Genomic DNA, 19,128 nt, shown 5'->3' with positions numbered 1-19,128 from the left:
TGAATAAGGCATGAGCTGGGCTGCTAGCCCTTGGAGTTACAGATGAAATTCAGTTCCTGCTCTGAAGCCATCATACAGATGGATTATGTTAATTTTACTAGGGCTGCTGTAACAAAGGACCACAGATGAATGGCTTGAACACCAGAAATGTGATGTCTCACAGTTCTGGTGGCCAGGAGTCCAAGATCAAGGTGCGACGAAGAATTTTTGCTTGACCAAACTTTAGCCAGGCTTCTAAAACTTCTCCTAGCCCATCTGTGCACTTGTAAGATGTGGTTTCAGCAAGAACTCGACTAAGCCACTTCATCTCTAGCCTTGGTATCTGATGAGGTTCCTCATTTCCCACCATCCCCAGGTGATGTTTAACCACTCTGGCCTGTATTCAGCAAAACACTTGTTAGGTTGGTTTAGCCAGGAACCCCTATGCCTACTATTTCCTCTTAGTAATTTTCCACCCACTGACCCCCCACCCTGCAACTTGGCTGTAAATTCCCACTTGCGCATACTGTGTTTACAGTTGAGCCCCAACTCTCTCCACTGGAAGATCCCACTGTACCGGTCTCCATGCCAATTGTGAAGGTCCTGAATCAAGTCTGCCTTACCATCTTTACCAAGTGTCACTGAATATACTTTTCTCTTTAATGGGTGTTGGTGGAGTTGGTTCCTTGTGAGGACTGTGAAGGAAGGGTCTGCTCAAGGCCTTTCTCCTTGGCTTGTAGATGGCCTTTTTCCTGTTCACATGGCATTCTCCCTATGTGTGTGTCTCTGTGTTCAAATTTCCCTTTTTTATAAGGACACCAGTCATATTGGATTTGGGCCCCACTCTAAGGACCTCACTTTAGCTTGATTACCTCGTAAAAACCCTGTATCCCCCCAAAGGCCACATTCTGAGGCACTGTGAATTATAACTTCGATATATGAATTTTGGGGGAAGGGAGGCACAATTTAACCCATAGCAAATATAATGGTTAAGTAGAGAAAGAAAGTGCAGTGTAAAAAAACACGATAAGAGGCCTCACTGGAAAGTCAAGGCACACACAATTAAGACAACAATTCAACTGGGTGTAGTACAGATCCAGAGACTTCTAGCATCACATTGCCTTCAATATCAGGGCTCAAGAGGGATTGCCTAATTGTACACACTCTGATGGCAAGGTCACCCTCTGAGTTGCCCCACAATACTCCTGGTATTCTCACTACTTCTTGCCTAGAAGCTTCAGGACTGATCATGCTTCCCACCATATGAGGCCCAATTCTTCCCTCATCTTCTATGCATAACTCCCATCAGGCTGTGGGAAGGCTTCTTCTTTTCCTTCTGAAAAACACAGTCTGTCACTGACAAAATCCCCATACCCTTGACCTCCTTTATGAATGTTCTTGTCACTTGCCTATCTGAAGCTTGTTACCCCCAAGGAGGCTCTTTCCCTGCTGCTCTCCCAGGTGGTAGCCATTTTTCTCCTATAGCTCTCTTCTCACTGGATCTAAAAGTGAGGTACAAGTCTTTTTTTGCTCCTTCTAGATTCTTCTTCTCATTTTCCCTTAAAAGTAAATGTATTTGAATCTTACGCTTTCATACTATACCACCTTGTAGTAGTTATCTCCAACTCCCAGGGCAGTCTCTCTTATTCATGAAGATTTTAGGTTCTGGCTCACTCTCTTCCAAACTACTCTTATTTTCTTTTAATCAAAAAAATTTTTTTTCAGGAATAGAATTTAGTGATTCATCACGTACATATAACACCCAGTGCTCATCCTAACCATTGTCCTCCTTAATGTCCCTCACCTCTTTAGCCCTTCCCCTCACCCAACACCCCACCAGCAACCCTCAGTTTATTCTCTGTATTTAAGAGTCTCTTATGGTTTGTCTTCCTCTCTGTTTTTATTTTATTTTTGCTTCCCTTCCCTTATGTTCATCTGTTTTGTATCTTAAATTCAACATATGAGTAAAATAATATAATATTTGTCTTTCTCTGTTGGACTTATTTTGCTTAGCATAATACATTCTAGCTCCATCCGTGTTGTTACAAATGGTAAGATTTCATTTTTTTTTGATCACCAAGGATTATTCCATATATTTAATTGAATATATATGTATAATAATACATATGTATAATAATACACACACCACATCTTCTTTATCCATCATCAGTCAATGGACATTTGGGCTTTTCCCATACTTTGGCTATTAGTGATCAAACTACTCCTGTTGTAACTCATGATGAGTTTTATACCCATGTAGGATATTCTTCCAAAACCTTGGCCTCTCAGGTTTTTTTTTTTTTTTTACTTCATCTCTTCCAATTATCTTGTTCCCCACTTACCTCAATTATTGATTCCCATGGTCATCATACCCAAACCTTGCCATTTCCAATACCTGTGAGAAAGCCTTTAACTCCAGTATCCCATTCCACAACCACCACCTCCTATATTCATACCCATTCCCCTAGGGTCCCCGTTCTAATCCTTCAGCCCCATCAGCTCCTATAATTCATCAATACTCCCTTTTCACTGTCCTTCACCCTTTCCTGATGATCTCACCCAACTCCATGTTCTTAATTCCTTATTCAGCTAAATGGTCATGGACAAACACGGGAGTAAGTCTTTTACTAGTTACCACTGCTATTGCAGTTTAAGAAGTAGTTCATAAAAATTCAGTAACTTTAGGCAACCGGGATTTTACTCCAACTGATGAATCTGAAAGATCCTGTAGTTGATACTCTAATTGGATATCCAGGACAGGATTCTTCATAAATTAAAGAAAAATCAGTTCTTCAAGAAATGTGGCTCATCAGTTTCTTTTTTAGAAGAGAATGTCACCATTTACCATTCCTAGTCTTTTCTCAGGCAAATTCTGCTTTTGGCTTACTTAATGGGCCATAGTTACCCAAAACATACATATGAAAACTAATGATAATGTCTTCCACTTAGCAGCATCTTCTCTGTTTTCAAGCATTGCATGTAAATTAGAGATTTGAGAAAAAACATTTGCATGTCATATATATGTATTTTTTTCTCCTGTGTGTGTGTGTGTGCGTGCACGCACGCGTGTGCGCGCATGTGCTTGCTTTTACTTTTTGAGAGACCAATTTCCAGTTGTAGTCTGACTTGCATTACTTTCCTTTTTTTTTTTTTTTTTTTTTTTTTTGTGAATTGAATACCTGATTCTACTCTAAACTCCCCATTTGTGTACAAAAAAATGACTGAGGTGAAACTGTGGACGCCTTCCTTAATCTTGAAACAACTAATTACCTACTCATAGGTACTCTCCTTCCCCGGTTGGTCTACTTCATGAATTTCCCAACATAGAATATAAATGCTTATTTAAATCAAGTACTTTCCTTAATAGCACCACAAACTGCTTTCTGGTACAGTTGTCATTGTGATAGACATTGCTGATGAAATGTATGATTCTCTAGAATTTAATGGGGGAAAAAAAGAGTAAAACACATTTTGACCAATTTTGTTGATGTTAAAATAAGTGACTTTTAGATAAAACTTTATAACTATTTTCAAGGTAAATATGAGGGAAAGATAGTGGTTTAAAACATTTTTTTAACGTCTATTTATTTTTGAGAGACAGAGAGAGAGAGAGAGAGAGAGAGAGAGAGAGAGTGAATGGGGGAGGGGCAGAGAGAGAGGGAGACATAGACCATGAAGCAGGCTCCAGGCTCTGAGCTGTCAGCACAGGGCCTGACGCGGGGCTCAAACACAAGCCTTGAGCCGAAGTCAGATGCTTAGCCAACTGAGCCACCCAGGAGCCCCAAAGATAGTGGTTTTAATCCTGGAAAAAGCATATTTCTATTTCCTTAAATTCCCAATTCTCTTCTATAAACAAAAGAAAGCATAAGATCCCTAGAGGTCACTAAAAAAGTACCTGAGACTGGGTCTAACTGGAGGATACAGAGCGTATTATCTCAGTCTTAATAGTTCCAGGGTATCTGATAGTTTTTCATCTAGGATGCTCACGTCTCCTTTTTAAGTATGAGAAAAGTATAAGAATTAAATAGGCAATACTTGGACAAATTTGGGATTTATTATTCATAGTCAAATCATTAAGATCTTGTCTGCCCTTTTCTTCTTAAAGAACATTTCATATTTTGCTTAGATTTCTAGATAGTGTATATGTTGTTTTGCCTCTATTAAACGGATCATGGGGTGCCTGGGTGGCTCAGTCAGTTAAGTGTCTGACTCTTGGTTTTGGCTCAGGTCCTGATCTCACAGTTCCCGAGTTCAAGTCCTGCATCAGGCTCTGCTCTAACAGCGTGGAGGCTGTTTGAGATTCTGCACTCTCTGTCTCTCTCTCAAAGATACATAAAGAAACATTAAAAAAAATAAAATGATCATGTAACTTTTTAAATCATTAATGTGGTGAAATGCACTAATAGATGTTAACATTAACAGATGGTAACATTAGTTAAACAAACATTGTTCACCTTGGAAAAAAATTCTTATCATAAGGTATTATCTTTTTTATGCATTGCCAGATTAAGATTGTTAATATTTGTTTAGAATTTTTGCTTCAGTTTGCATATGAGAGATTAGCCAATAATTATTTCCTTCTAATAATCATCTTTTGTAAAGATTTCGGTAACAAGGTTATCATACTTTCAAAAAATGTCTTAGGAGACACTTCTTTTAACATGTTCATGGTAGACTTTCCTCTTGAAACAATGTGGGCTAGAATTTCCTTTCTTGGAGAATTTTAATCTCTTTGTTTTTGACGTTTTGCAGTTTCATTATGATCTTTTTAAGTGTGGATTTCTTTGTGTTTATTTCCTCTGTCTTGGATCTTAGGGCTTCCTGATTCTGAGGGTTAGTATTTTCTTTATTCCTTATATTCTCTCCCTGCCACAGTCCGAGTATATTTTTGTTATTCCTTCTTAAACTATCCTCCATGTTTCTCACCTGGTCCTTTATATTTTCCATCTTCTTGCCTTTCTGTGCTGTAATTCGAAATTTTTCTTTTAACCTATCTTTCAGTTTTCTGGTTCCCTCTTCAGTTGTGTCTAATCTCTGCTGATTTTAGTTTCATTCATTATTTACTGTTTTATTTCTAGAAGTTCTATTTAGTTCTTTTTCAAATAGCCTTGCTTATTTTTCTGTCTTTTGCTTCTGGCACATACTTTCATTTCCATATTTTATTTCGTTAAACATGTTAAACATATTCATTGTATGTTTTATTTCTGATAACCCCAGCCTCTAAAGTCTTGCTTACAAGAGTCTTATTTGCTTGTGTGCTTAGGTTTTCCACTGTAAGCTCATGACACATGAGAAATGTCCATAATATTTCTCCGAAGGCTAGCTTGCAGGTGGGTTTCCATATAGGATTTGCATCTCTCTCTGTAAAGTTACTGACGGAATCTTCAAATCAGGACTACTGTAAAGTGCATTCCGCACTTGAAGTTTAGAAATGACTGGAAAGTGTGAATTTGGTTGGTAAACTCATCTGATGTCTGATGTTGGTATGGATTTTCAGGGAAAATGTTTTCTTCCCAGTGCCAATTTTCCTGTCGTACCCAGAAAGGCAGTTTTCTTTGCTTCTCCTAGGATATGGATGAATGTTGAAGCGCTAGGTTTTTTCTCATTTGCCTTCACACTTTGTGCTAGGAGATATTCCTATTAGATTCGCCATCCTGGGAGAGACTCCCTTAGTCTGTAATTCCTGTTCACCTTGAGATCATAAAGTTCAAGATCAACTTGAGCAAACACCTTCAGGGTAAATGCTGCCTTCAGTAATCAGTTCACATCTCTGGTTCCTTCTTTGAGTAGTTTTTGGTATCTGTGAATTTTTAACATTTCTACTATCTCATACAAGCATTTAAAGTCTTTTAGGGGTGTCTGGGTGGCTCAGTCAGTTAAGCATCTGACTGTTGGTTTTAGCTCAGGTCATGATCTTGCAGTTCATGAGTTTGAGCCCAGCACTGGGATTCACGCCGACAGTGCAGAACCTGCTTGGGATTCTCTCTCTCCCTCTCTCTCTGCCCCTCCCTTGCTTGCTCTCTCTGTTTTTCTGTCTATAAATAAATAAATAAATAAATAAATAAACAACAACAACAAAAAAACCTTAAAGCCTTTTACAAATTCCATTATTTTCAGTTCTTCTCAGAGACAGTGTCTATTCAGAGTTATAGCCTGTGGTCATCTGTGGTATTTCCAGAAACGAAACCTGGGAGTTCTTTTGAAGATTGGAAAAACCATATCTGGGGTTGATGTTATTTGTTTAGCTGAGGTGACATATTAAAATAATTATAAGTTTCAGAAACAGCAAAGCATATATTTGCTGCTAATGTCATTCTGTGGCTGGGGTCTTAATTATACAAGAATGCCAATTTTGATTTGGAGAAGAATGGGAAATAATGATTATCTGATCATTTAGTTCTTTGGATTTTTAATGAATAGGCTCATTATATAACTTCTTTTCGAAAACCTAAAGCAAGCAAGATTTTAAAGACATTGCTTGTGTCTAATCTGGAACTTGTAGAAACTTAGAAACTAATTAATGGGGAAAATGTTAGAAATTTAAAGACTGGCTTATGTATTTTAAAATGAATTCTTTTTCTTTTCCTAGTATGTAAAAAAAATCAAGAGTTTACTGTGCTTGAAATTTATAAGTTATCACAAACATTCCATTTCCACATGCTGACATAAGAATAAAATAACTAAAAAGCAACAATCATCTCTTAAGGGATCACAGGTCCAGCAAGGAAATGGGAAAGAAGACTTTCAGTCTAACATTTAAAAGGCTCATATAAAGGACCTGAGGCTTTGGAGAGTTTTTTTTTTTTTTTTACTGAGACAATGCCCGTCTCAAGTGGAGGCTTTGGTGTGAAAGATCACAAGACATCATTTCTTCAGTTTAATAATCCATTTAATACCATCTTTCAATCCCATTTCATGCTCAGTAAAGCAAGAATAAGTGAACTTTTTGCTGACATTGGTTTTGTTGAAGAGCTTTTGTTTATAAAGCGATGGTGACACGATCTTATCATGGTCCATCATTATTGGGTTGCTTCTGTCCCCCCATCCAAGTAATGCTTTCCTGTGATGTGTGCAATTGTGTTCATAACGATGACTCCTGTCTTATGCTAAAGTGCTTTGACAGTGCTTGCTTACTTTTAGAAGAGAGACACAACTTTCTGCCACGAAAATCTATTGAAGTGTTCACCTTTACTCAACCATCTCTGGATTTTGAGGAGGAAATATGAATTCAACTGCTTGAAAGTGGACAATGGCAAAGAACCTCTGGACTGCTGACCAAAACTGGGGGGGGGGGGTGTTACGGAGTGGGCACTTCATGACTCTATGCCGAATCTAATTTCTTCTGTGAGCCGTGCTTACCTATAAAACACAGGCTGACAGTTAAATTACTGAGGAAAGGAGTCAGGAGGAGTTGAACAAAGAAAACTCAGCTCTTAGCGTTACGTCTACTTAAGATCTGTGAGTGTTATGTATAGTACTGTATCTCTCTATTTCTCCTGTCTGAGATTTATAATAGTAACCAGAATATGATACGAGTCTAGGCTAAAAGATGTTTACATGGGGTATGTTTTAAAAGACTGATTCAGTATTTGCAAAGGAAATAAATTATGATGGTTTTCATAAAAACCACCATAAAAAATATATTATTGCAATTTTATCTTAAATATCTATAGCACTTCATGGGCTGCTTTCACACAGTCAGTAACATTGATCTTTCTTTTTCAGATCAAAGAATGGAAATTTAGAGACCAAATGAACGACCTCATCAAAGCCCCACAATACAGTGTTAGCGAAGCTACGTCTAGAACTCAGGTCTTCTGACTCATAAACCAGTGCTTTCTCTGCCACGGTAGCCACGCATCAGCAGGTCCCTGACGTCCCCTTGGTTATCCTCTATCATACCTAGAAGGGCACGCAAAAATCACACAAATTGACAGTTGACTTAGGCCCTCACCACAACTCTAATCTCTGGTTTGGGAGAGTCTTTCTAGCATACCCCAAAATAAACATCAATTTCCAAGCACAGCCATGATCTATTATGGATTTATTAAAGTTGACAAATGGACAGACACGCCACTAAATAACTATAGAGAAAGCTTAGAAAAATATTTATAAATGATAGCTCCCAGAAAGGTTTCACACCGACATCATGAAGAAACACTTATAAAATGCCCACTGTGTGTGGAAGCTTCCTGACAACAGCGCTTTCCCGGAAGGGTCTGAAATGAGGTGGAAAGACAGGGCATGTGTCTAAGGGAATATCAGATTCCAGCCACCATCAGCATAAAGGTAGGCAGAGTGATGCAGGATGTCTTTGTGCTCTGCTGTGTACAGAAACATTCGGAGAATAAATAGAGACAAATCTTACACGCAGAAGTAGGGAGCTGCATTTTAGGGAAAAGAGGTAGAGACTGAAGTCAATGACTGGGCTCAGCCCCCACACTGCCATGAGAAGCGGGAGTCCTGGGGTGAGTTTCCCCAAACCCTGGTGCTCTCTGTAAATGTGAGACAATGACTTATACCCCAAAGCGGTTTAGAGGAGCAAATTAGGTTAAGCGTGAAAGTGCCGTGTACAGCATAAGGCAATGCATGAGGTAGGGAAGTGAGAAGGACAGGTTGTCAATATGGCTGTAAAACTTGGCTGTGGGTTTTGTCCTGACGGTAACAACCACCTAAACTGCTTTGAACACTTTACAGAGACCTTCCCCCCAGGCCCCTAACCCCCACCCCCTGGCCGTTCTTCGACTTGATGCTCCAATTCATGAAGCCTTGTGGCAAATGCCAGAGGTGGCATTTGGGAAACGGTCAAGTACGGTTTGTGCTTCGCTATGGCATCTCTGAGTGTTCTGTACGCTTTGGGTAATCCAACGGAAACACACTGCTAAGAGCTGTGTTCATGTGATAACTACCATTCACACTTGAGGTGCCATGCTTTGATTTCTAAACATAAATGAAAGAATATATTCATTAAAAATTTTCAGGGAAGCACATCATTCTTCCTTTCCCTCTCCTGGCTCTTTGTTTCTTTTTCTGAATTCCTAGAACTGGGCATTACACCCCACAAAATTATCATGCCCACCGTGACTGGCTTCAATTTGCCTAGATGCATCTGCCTCAATCATGGGCGACAAAACGATAAAGGATGGACTTCTGTAACATATAGTCCTTCTCACCTCCATTGGCAATACTGTCACAGCAAGTCTAGGTGAGTTTTTAAGTCATCTGTGAAGTCAACTGGAAATCAAAAGGCACTAAAAACAGAGTCAGTTTGAATTGACTAGGGGGTCAGTAGGAAAAAAATGAATAAATAAGAGGAAGATTTCCTGCATCTAAAGAGTTCAGAGTCATATGCCACGTATTAATCACACTCCCACATAATTAATGTTGTGCTTGTGTTTTGACAGACAGCTTGATACAAATTAGAAACCACCTTAAATCTTATTCAAGACTCTTTTTTTTTTAAATGTCAGCATTGCATTTTACACAGCCTAACATAAGAGCATGTGTATTAAGATGTAGAAATAGGCTGCAAAGAAGCCCCAGCAGGTATTAAGAACTATGTAAACCAGTCTGGATTTGGGGAGCACTACACGACTGTCTTTGCTCCAACTCTATCAGTATCTGAGGTTGAGACAAAGAAGGGAGCTGATCAAATGCACCAATGAAACAAAGATGGGCAGGATAATGAACAACCATGACAGAATCAAACTTAACAGGAAAAAAATCCAGCGTTTAGAGTCGATTTATAGTAAATCGTTAGTAAGAACTGAAGATCAAACCTGAAGGCTTCAGTTTCACCAGAGGTGATATGGTTGCATTGAATAAAAAGGCTTAAAAATAGTCTGTGTCGATAGAAGGAAATGTTGAAAGACGCTTTTTGCATCTAATCATAGGGTACGTCCTTCCTCAAAGGCTGTACATTGGAATCACTGAGGAAGATTTAACATAAATCAGGTTCCCTGGACTTTCCACAATTTGTCTGCCTTCTTTTTCTAGACCTCTGTGGCTACCTCTTCTAGCATGTGTTGTGAGTGCTATATTCTTCTAGTTCTAAAATCTTTATTCTATCCTATGATATCTTTGTATACCTAGGTCAGTGTCTTCAAAAATTAACTTCGACATTTTGCTGAGATTACCTCCATTCTGTCAAGAGCTGGAAAAACTTGGCTTTATCTAGTATTGGTACTCCTGTAAAACACGACTGTTCTTGGCATAATTCCTCACAACTGCCTCCCTAAGTAGTTTCTCTCATATTTCATGATTTAGTTAAAAACCCAATATGGTTAGGAGAAAGATGTGCATAAGTGAAGCATAATTATATTGATTCATGTTCAGCTGATAAAGATTTATACGTCCTCAAGGCATAATAATGGCCAAGATTTGCCCATGATCAATAGCTCTTGAACCAATAAATCTTGATATTGGCAACAAAAGCCAATATCTACTTAAACTTTTTTCAAAGTGTTGTTATAATATGCTGATGGCATGAAACGTGTGAACACATAAAACACAATCTCTTGAGCTTTATGTTGACACTATGTTTGTATTCCCTAAGAGTTAATGTTCTATATTCCAGTGACATAGGAGCAACCTGATGATCGAGGGGAAAGTTAATAATGAGGACTGATAGTTAATAAGTTTTTAGAAGAGCAACTAAGATTCGACTATGTGTAAACACTTTGTGGAAACACAAATCATTGAAGAGATGTAAAATATAACAGAGTTTGCCTATGGATTCTAGGTTTGCACAACATGCTTACAAAAATAACATTTTTTTTTTTTTTGTAAAAGAGAAGGAATAGAAGCAAGATATGAGAAGGAATGAGGCAAAAGGGACAGTGACAACATTGCATTGGGTCCTTGGCATGTGCCAAGACCTGATGTGTATTTTTCTGTTCCATTCTCATAATTCTATTAGGTGCAAGGCAAAACTCAAGCACAACTCAAACTGCTACAGAACGGGGGTGTAGGCTAAGGAACTGGCTCCACAGTTTTAATGAGCAGAGCTGGTATTTAAGTCCATGTCTGTCTAAACCCAAAGATCATGTTCTTTCCAGGCTGCTATGAACAGAAAGCTTCAATGGTTACCTTTTCAGTCATTTGGGATTTGTGAGGGGCATGGCAACTCTTCTCCTTAGACTGGCCAACAGGCCATGCTCTTCTTCCCTTTTTCCTCCAGAATTATTTTCTCTGCTACACTAACCTGCCTCAGATGAACCTATGCCGTGATACTAAATATTGGTGGCTGACAATCATAAAAAGACAGGTCATGTAGGTGGTTCCTTGGGAGAGTGAAAAGGCTTGGTGAGACAGAAGGATGCTGGATTGTCTTTGGCCTTCAGGAACACAAAGTGTCCTTCCTCCACCATCTGCTCAGCTGCCATTACACAATGCCATATCCTGGGGGGCTTAAATAATAGAAATTTATTTTCTTACAGATCTGGAGGCTGGGAAGTCTAAGATCAAGGTGTCAGCTGGACTTGGTTCCTGGTGGGAGCTCTCCTCCTAGCTTATAGATGTCCACTGTGTCCTCATATGGCAGAGAGAGAGAGAGAGAGAGAGAGAGAGAGAGAGAGAGAGATGGAGAGAGATTTTGATCTTCTTTATATAAGGACACCAGGTCAATCAGATCAGGGCTCCACCCTTATGACCTTCTTTAACTTTAATCACCTCCCTAAAGACTTTGTCTACAACATAGTCGCAGGGGGGTGGGGTGGGGTAGGACTTCAACATATGAATGTTGGGGGAACACATTCAATCCATAGCAACAAGTACAGCCCATTGAACCTGTACCCACAGATGTGCTCATGCGATGGCCGTGTGAACTTGGGCAAATTTCTTATAAACCTTCTTGAGTTTCGGTGTCCTGACTAATAACACGGAAATCATTACGCTTGCCCAGTGAACACTGCTGGGTTGTGAGGAGGATGAAACTTCACAACGTGTGGGTAGTTTTTGTGCATAAGTTTTCCTGAGAAAATGTAAGTGGGACTAACACCCCAAAGATAGACTAGAGTGTTAGAAGGAACTTCTATTTTCTGGACTATAAAAAGTGTTCTAAAATCTCCAAACATCACCTGGTAGGTGGAAATTCTGGCAATATACATCAAGCTTTTTATATGTTTGCTTTTAGTCATTTACTGATTACTGTTTTTTAAATTTCCCAACACACAAATACATGTTGCAAAAATACAGATGATATTGAAATAAAAAGCAAAAATCTCTCTCTACCTTTTTTTATTTTTCATAAATCCCACTCCAAGCCCCAAAGATAACCACTATTGTCAGTCTGGTGTGTTCCAGTCTATGTATTGACAAGGGTATATTTCCATATATGTTTACATACACATGTAGAGACACTGACTTTTGTGGAAGGTTGTTTAAAATATGAAAATAGCCTGTTTCCATGTTTGTTCTTTTCCTTCTCATTGAAGGCGTATTTGTCTTACGTTCAACAATTATTTTGTTTTTGAGCTAAAGATTTGCTATTTCAGAATGTGTTGCGATTTCTGCCCTTGTCTGGATTATAGGTTTAAAAGACTATGCTTTTTGCAATATCAAACCGGCAATTTTCTCCAATTTTCTACTAATTTTTAGAAAACAATGAAGAAAACATGCAATTATTTCAATATCTTGGTGCAAATAAACATTGCTGTGCAGACAAAGAGGAAAACACGACTGAAGCAGAACTTCCAGCTACAAGGCAGTTTAAAATATTTACTCGCTGGAGACATCGAACTCCGGTAGAGCAAAGGTAGCTTAAGGATGTACATGTATATTTCATAAAAGTGCAAGTTGTTTTAAATTCAACCTTATAAAATTTGAGCTTACATGCGAAAGTCATTTGTGTGGCCATACAAGTGTGTTTGTGCCAAGGAAGAAAGGGCGGTCTCATTTTGTTAAAAGGCCCTTCTTCTAAAAGTACTTATAAATTTTCTCATATTCAGTCCTGTGTGCGTGTGTGTGTGTGTGTGTGTGTGTGTATGTGTGTATCAGCTTTTGTCATCTGCCTGAAAGCCTTGTCTCTCTTGCATTTAATAAACAAGTCTTATTTTACAATTCATTACTATTTCACTTAGTCCCCATGCTTCACATTAGTCTTTCTAAAGCAACTTGTGCATTTACTCTTAGAAAAGATAATAGGCTTGAGATGATTTTTTTTTTTTTAAAGTCACCAACAAAACACCAAAGATAGTCCAACCCAGCTAACAATTTAACTCTGTCCTACATACCCAGAGCAATACCGGCCGGTGAAAGGCAATGTCTTGATGGATCATTCATGGAAAACTAAACTAATTACCATCATTCTAATATTCCTATTTAAATGCATGAAAAACTGATTAGCTGAAGGCAGCCCTATATATAGCAGAATGGCATCTTCTTAATATTTATGCTAATGTAAAAGACATTTTACACAAAGGTTAGAGGTGACAAATGGGTAAGAAATGATCTGAACATACACATTTGTTTACTTACAATAGCGCATGACATGACTATTACTCCTTGAGAGGGATTTAATTGGCACAGAGGACAAGGTGTGGAGAAATAGATCAGTGTGAAAATACATACACGTTCGCGGGCACATATAGACGTACACACTTATAAGATGCATTTACACAGAATCACCAACCACTAACAGAGAAGTAGAACACCCACACCTCCAAGCTAGTTTTACAAGTAGATTTCAGTTCACATTCACCCCGAGGTTGTCACATTTTTTTTTAGTCCAAAGAGAATTTTAATGGAAATGAGAAAAGGTTTAATAATTTAGCTGACTCTGAGCATTATATACTTGTGATATAAAAAAAACCGAAAACATGTTAAAATGATGGCATTTCCAATTGCAGTTACTATCTTCAGCGAGGAATGGAGAAGTGGGCTTATAAATTCAATTTGATTTTTACACTGTCATTTCCACATGACTAATCCACAGACTGAGTTCTGTCTCCTGCCAGCTCTCTAAGCACGCTCCAAGGTGAGACTCCCCAGAAATGGTGCATAACAATGAGCACATCACACAAGCAGTGCATGAAGAACAAATAAAACATGAAATTACACATGAACTCGAGAGGCACATAAGCAGGCTAAGAATGGGTTACTGTCAATAACGGATTTCAAATAAGCCTCTGATTTAATGACAACAGAAAGCCAGAGCCTGATTGAGGGCAATCAAACACTTCTCTTTTTTCCCACTTCTAACTCGCGTTTTATATGGAAAGAAAAACCGTGCCATTACAACATCAGCAATGGAAAGCTACACAAAAATCCGAAAATAGAAGGGCCGTTTCCACCAGCAATTATAATACAACACGCATCCGCATCTACAGTGTGGTCAAGTGAACAAGCGACCAACAGCAACTTCTTACTCAGCATATTGGTGGACATTCCCTGGAAAGCGTGTATCTGCTTTTCCCTTAAGCTTTCTAATTGTGATTGTCATTGCCACCACAACATGGCTGAGGAGGAATATGGCTTTCACATTTCAAAACTGAACATGCCGCCAGGTGACTGACCAGGGGGAAAGGAAGCCACATGGAAAACTACCGCTACTTTGGTCCCTAAGACAGGTACATCTTTTTAGAGCTTACAGGGGAGAACGCGTCACCCTCCCTGATTATCCCCTCCTAATCGCACCCCCGAATCCCAGCCCCCACAACACTACATGAAACTTTTATTTGTACACATGAATGTATTCCTTAGCATTTTCACTCTTCACTATCTAGTAGAGTTTTCTAGATTTTCGAGTCTAAATGTTTCTGAGATACTTCCCGTCTTTTCCCCAAAGTACTCTAGTTCTTGCCAGGGAGGTCCTGATATGACATAACCTTGTGGAATTAATATTGTACCGGAAACGGGAAGGAAGTGAAGAAGTTATTGACCAGAGTCAAAAGAGTCTAATTTCTAGATAAGAGACTAACCAATTGCAGATCAGGAGTTTGGAACCCAAAACTTTTTTTCTCCCTAACACACAGATTTGGATATTTTCACCATGTGCCCTCTACACATTATTGTAGAGACTGGGGTTTTCGCATTTTGGAAAACCCTTGCAGTCAGATAATATGAGCTGCATATGGAAAAAACTGGGTTGCATGGTTGAATGCAGTGTGTGTGTGTGTGTGTGTGTGTGTGTGTGTGTGTTTATGTGACTTGGAACCAGAGGTAGGCTGTAGAACTTTGATCCATGCTGATCCACTTCCAACTTGCCTGGAAGGACCTTGTCTGTCCAGTCCATTTCATAGCTGGGAGTGGAAATCAAAGTAAAGAAATGTACCCATCTTTTGTGTACCCCAATTCCCACAAGGGGAGGGAGCAAAATGGTCTTGACCCTTGGTGATACCCTGAAGCTAGATCTGGGGCGGTAGCTGTTGTCCTTTGACCCTACCCCTCTTCTCCAGCCCTCCGGATCTCCCCATGACACTAACCTTTCTCACAGAGAGGACCCCGCTTCAATGTCAAGAATATGCATTTGCAAGAAACACGTTAGAACCCTGTTTCCTTGGTAACTCGGGCAGGAAAGGAATATTTGAGAAGATGGGAAATGTTCCTTCTGATCAGAATATATCCATTCTCCTCATCCTAAGGCTTCATCTGCAACACAAGGCAGGGTCCCAAGTTGCTCTGTGCAGCTGTACATTTAAAGTTAAATGGAAAGTGAAGTCTGCCGCTAAGTTTAGCTCTCCTGCTGAAATCCTTGGGAGAGTATTACTTCCTTCTGGCTATATCAGCCCCCCCCCCCCTTCTCCCATACCTATCAAACAGCTTTGAAGTTTCACTTCATTTGAAATATTCTACAGTACACGCACACAGTGTGCTAACGGGCTGCATGGATTAACGGAGCAAATAGTTGCTTAAATTTAATTTAAAAGTAGTTCAGATAAAGACCTAGAGAATTAGGACTGGGGTTAAGGATGGATCCTAGTGAGGGATGCCTGGCTGGAGGGGAAAATCCAGGGAGGAGGGGTGGCTTCCCCCTGCCCCTCCACCTCCTATGAGGAGAGGATTTTGTTTAGTGCCTTTGTGCAGTCAAAGGGGCTCCTGGTTGAAGGATGAATATGTATGAGTGACTCTCAGATGAATCGGGTTTAGCCCTAACAGGTTTATGTGGAGCAGTGGCTACCCTCTGCTCTTGATTCTGTGTTGTGAGGTGGGCAATGGCAGCTCAGAAAACCAATGGACTTCTATTACAAACAAAGAAAAACGTTATCAAAGCTATACCATGAGTCTTGGAAAAAGCTCACATTTTTTTTTCTTTTTTTCTTTTTTTTTTTTTTTGCCATACACAGATGTATCTATCAACTGTTCCTTACTTAGCCCTGTCACTGGATTTCAGTGACCCACCTGCAGCTCATTACCCTTTTTACAACACTCTGCAGCAAATTCTTATCATAATCAGACATCTTATCCAATTCTAGTCACAAAAATCACTTAAGCAGTCTTAATGAATACGGCATCCTCGGGATTTATGGTTAGTAAAAATTGAGGGAAAAATATTTCCAAAAAGAGACAGTCAGCCTAACACTCCCACCCATAATGCAAGTCTATAAAATCATAGCTAAGACGGTGCAGCCCCACTTGATTTTTTTCTTTCCTCTGCTCTTTTTCTGCTGTGTTTAGGCTCCTACAGTGGTTCTAGTGAAATCAGATTTCTCCCAGTATACATAAGTATACTTTTCCCCATTCATAAGTAGAAGTGGAGGCTGCAGTATCTTGAGAAATTTTCCACCCTAGTTTCCAGAATGAATGTAACAAGAATGAATCTAAAATCGAATTCTAATTTAGATTTAGAACAATGAAGGAAGAGGACAGAGTAGTGCATTCTTTTTTCTTTTCTTTCCTTTTCGTTCTTTTCTTTTCTTTTCACATTTATTTATTTTTGAGAGAGACAGAGACAGAATGCAAGTGGGTTGGGGCAGAGAGGGATGGAGGCACAGAAGCTGAAGCAGGCTCCAGGCTCCGAGCTGTCAGCGCAGAGCCCGAAGCGGGGCTCGAACTCACGAGCTGGGAGATCATGACCTGAGCCGAAGTCGGACGCTCAACCGACTGAGACACCCAGGCGCCCCAGTGCATTATTCTCTTAAGAAACAAGGAGACACTGTAGAGTGAGAGCTCTCCCATCACTGCTTCACTTCTACTCCCAGGGTGATGGAGCTTGTGGAATAACGAGGGAGGCATGTCTGGGAGCGCACAAAGCAACAAAAGGGAAGACCTCACTCTCCCCATACTCTCCCTTCTTCTAGATGAACTGGAGGCAGTTTATATATTGAAACACAGTGCCAAGTGAGACATGGCTGTGGGGAATCCACCAGAAGGGAACAGAAGAAGATGCTTCCAGACTTTTGCATTGAGATTCTCAAATAGCTATCATTGCTAGATGGTCCTTACAGCACTGCAATGTCCTTTTTGAGTTTGTTTTCTACTAACCAAAGCCAACCAAACCAATCAAACCCAACTAAACCAACCAACCAACCAACCAACTGACCAACCGACCGACCAACCAACCATAACCATTTCCACCATAATTTAGGAAAACAATTTTTTCTTGGACTGTACTCATACAAAAATTATTGCATAGTCCTTACTAAAGGGCATGTGGGGTATCAGAAGAGTGTGACCTCTGCTTTCCTCCCTTCTGGAATTCTGTATCTAGAGCAGCACCTGGCCCATGGTAGGTACTCAATAAATGTTTGTTGAGTGGAGGAATGAGAAAGGAATAACAAATTTAGTTAAATAATTCAACTTGAGTTTTATAAAAAAGACATGCATTTTAACTGGCAATCCTCATATGGAGAAATAGATCATTCCCTGTAATAGCAAGAACCACAGGATAAATTGTAATTTCTATTTGATTTGATTAAGGAACACTACAACTATGGAATAAAAGGAAAACAAATTGAGGCTCTGTTCATTTTGATTTTCTGTTATTTCTGTGGCTCGCTAATAAGCCAATCAATAATATGAATAAATCCCTGCAGTCATTAGTGACTCTCTTTGGTGAATTTACCAATTTCTTTTTAAGGAAGGCAATTACAGCATATAAAACCCATTCCGTCTTTCACAGAATTCCCCCCCTACTATATTGAAAATCTAAATGGTCCATACAAGTAGAGGTGACTGCATTTTGAGTGTTAGTAGCATTTTTTTCAGTTACAATTTTATTTTTAGATAATGGTAGATTCAGATGCAGTCGTGAGAAATAATACAGGGAAATGCTGGCTATCCTTTACCCAGTTTTTCCCCAATGGTAACAACCTGTAAAACCACATGCAGTACAATATCACAACTTAGATATTGACAGCGATGCAGGCAAGACCCACAGCACGTCTATACCGCAGGGATAATCAGGTTGCCCTTTTTATAGTCACACCCACCTCCCTCCTACTTCCAGTCTACCTTAACTCCAGAGATCAGTAACATACTCTCCATTTCTGTAATTCTGTCATTTCAATAATGTTACCTACATACATCATACAGTATGTAATCTTTTAGGATTGACTTTTTTCCCCTCAGCCTAAGTCCCTGGAGATTTACCCATATTACTGTTTTTACCAATAGGTTGCTCCTTTTTATTTTTAGGAATTACTTCACGGTATGCATGTACTGCAGCTTCTTTTTTTTTTTTCACGTTTATTTTCTTTTGACGGATGGAGAGAGAGAGAGAGAGAGTGCGCGCAAGCGAGTGCGAACAGGGGAGGGGCAGAGAGAGAAGGAGAGAGAAAATCCCAAGCAGGCTCCACGCTGTCAGCGCAGAGCCTGACATGGGGCTCCATCGCACAAACTGTGAGATCTCGACCTAAGCCAAAATCAAGAGTCGGTCGCTTAACCAACTGAGCCATCCAAGAGCCCTTGCAGTTTGTTTTACTTTTCGCCTGGTGATGGACATTTGGTTGCTTCCAGCGTTGGGTTATTCTGAATAAAGGTGCTATAATCAGGGGCGCCTGGGTGGCTCAGTCGGTTAAGCGGCCGACTTGGGCTCAGGTCATGATCTCACGGTCCGTGGGTTCGAGCCCCACGTCGGGCTCTGTGCTGACAGCTCAGAGCCTGGAGCCTGTTTCGGATTCTGTGTCTCCTTCTCTCTGTGACCCTCCCCCGTTCATGCTCTGTCTCTCTCTGTCTCAAAAATAAATAAACGTTAAAAAAAAAATTTAAAAA

This window comes from Panthera uncia (genome assembly GCF_023721935.1).
Source record: "Panthera uncia isolate 11264 chromosome B2 unlocalized genomic scaffold, Puncia_PCG_1.0 HiC_scaffold_24, whole genome shotgun sequence".
NCBI lineage: Eukaryota > Metazoa > Chordata > Mammalia > Carnivora > Felidae > Panthera > Panthera uncia.
The sequence above is the reverse complement of the archived record's forward strand: the minus strand, read 5'-3'. Positions refer to the sequence as shown.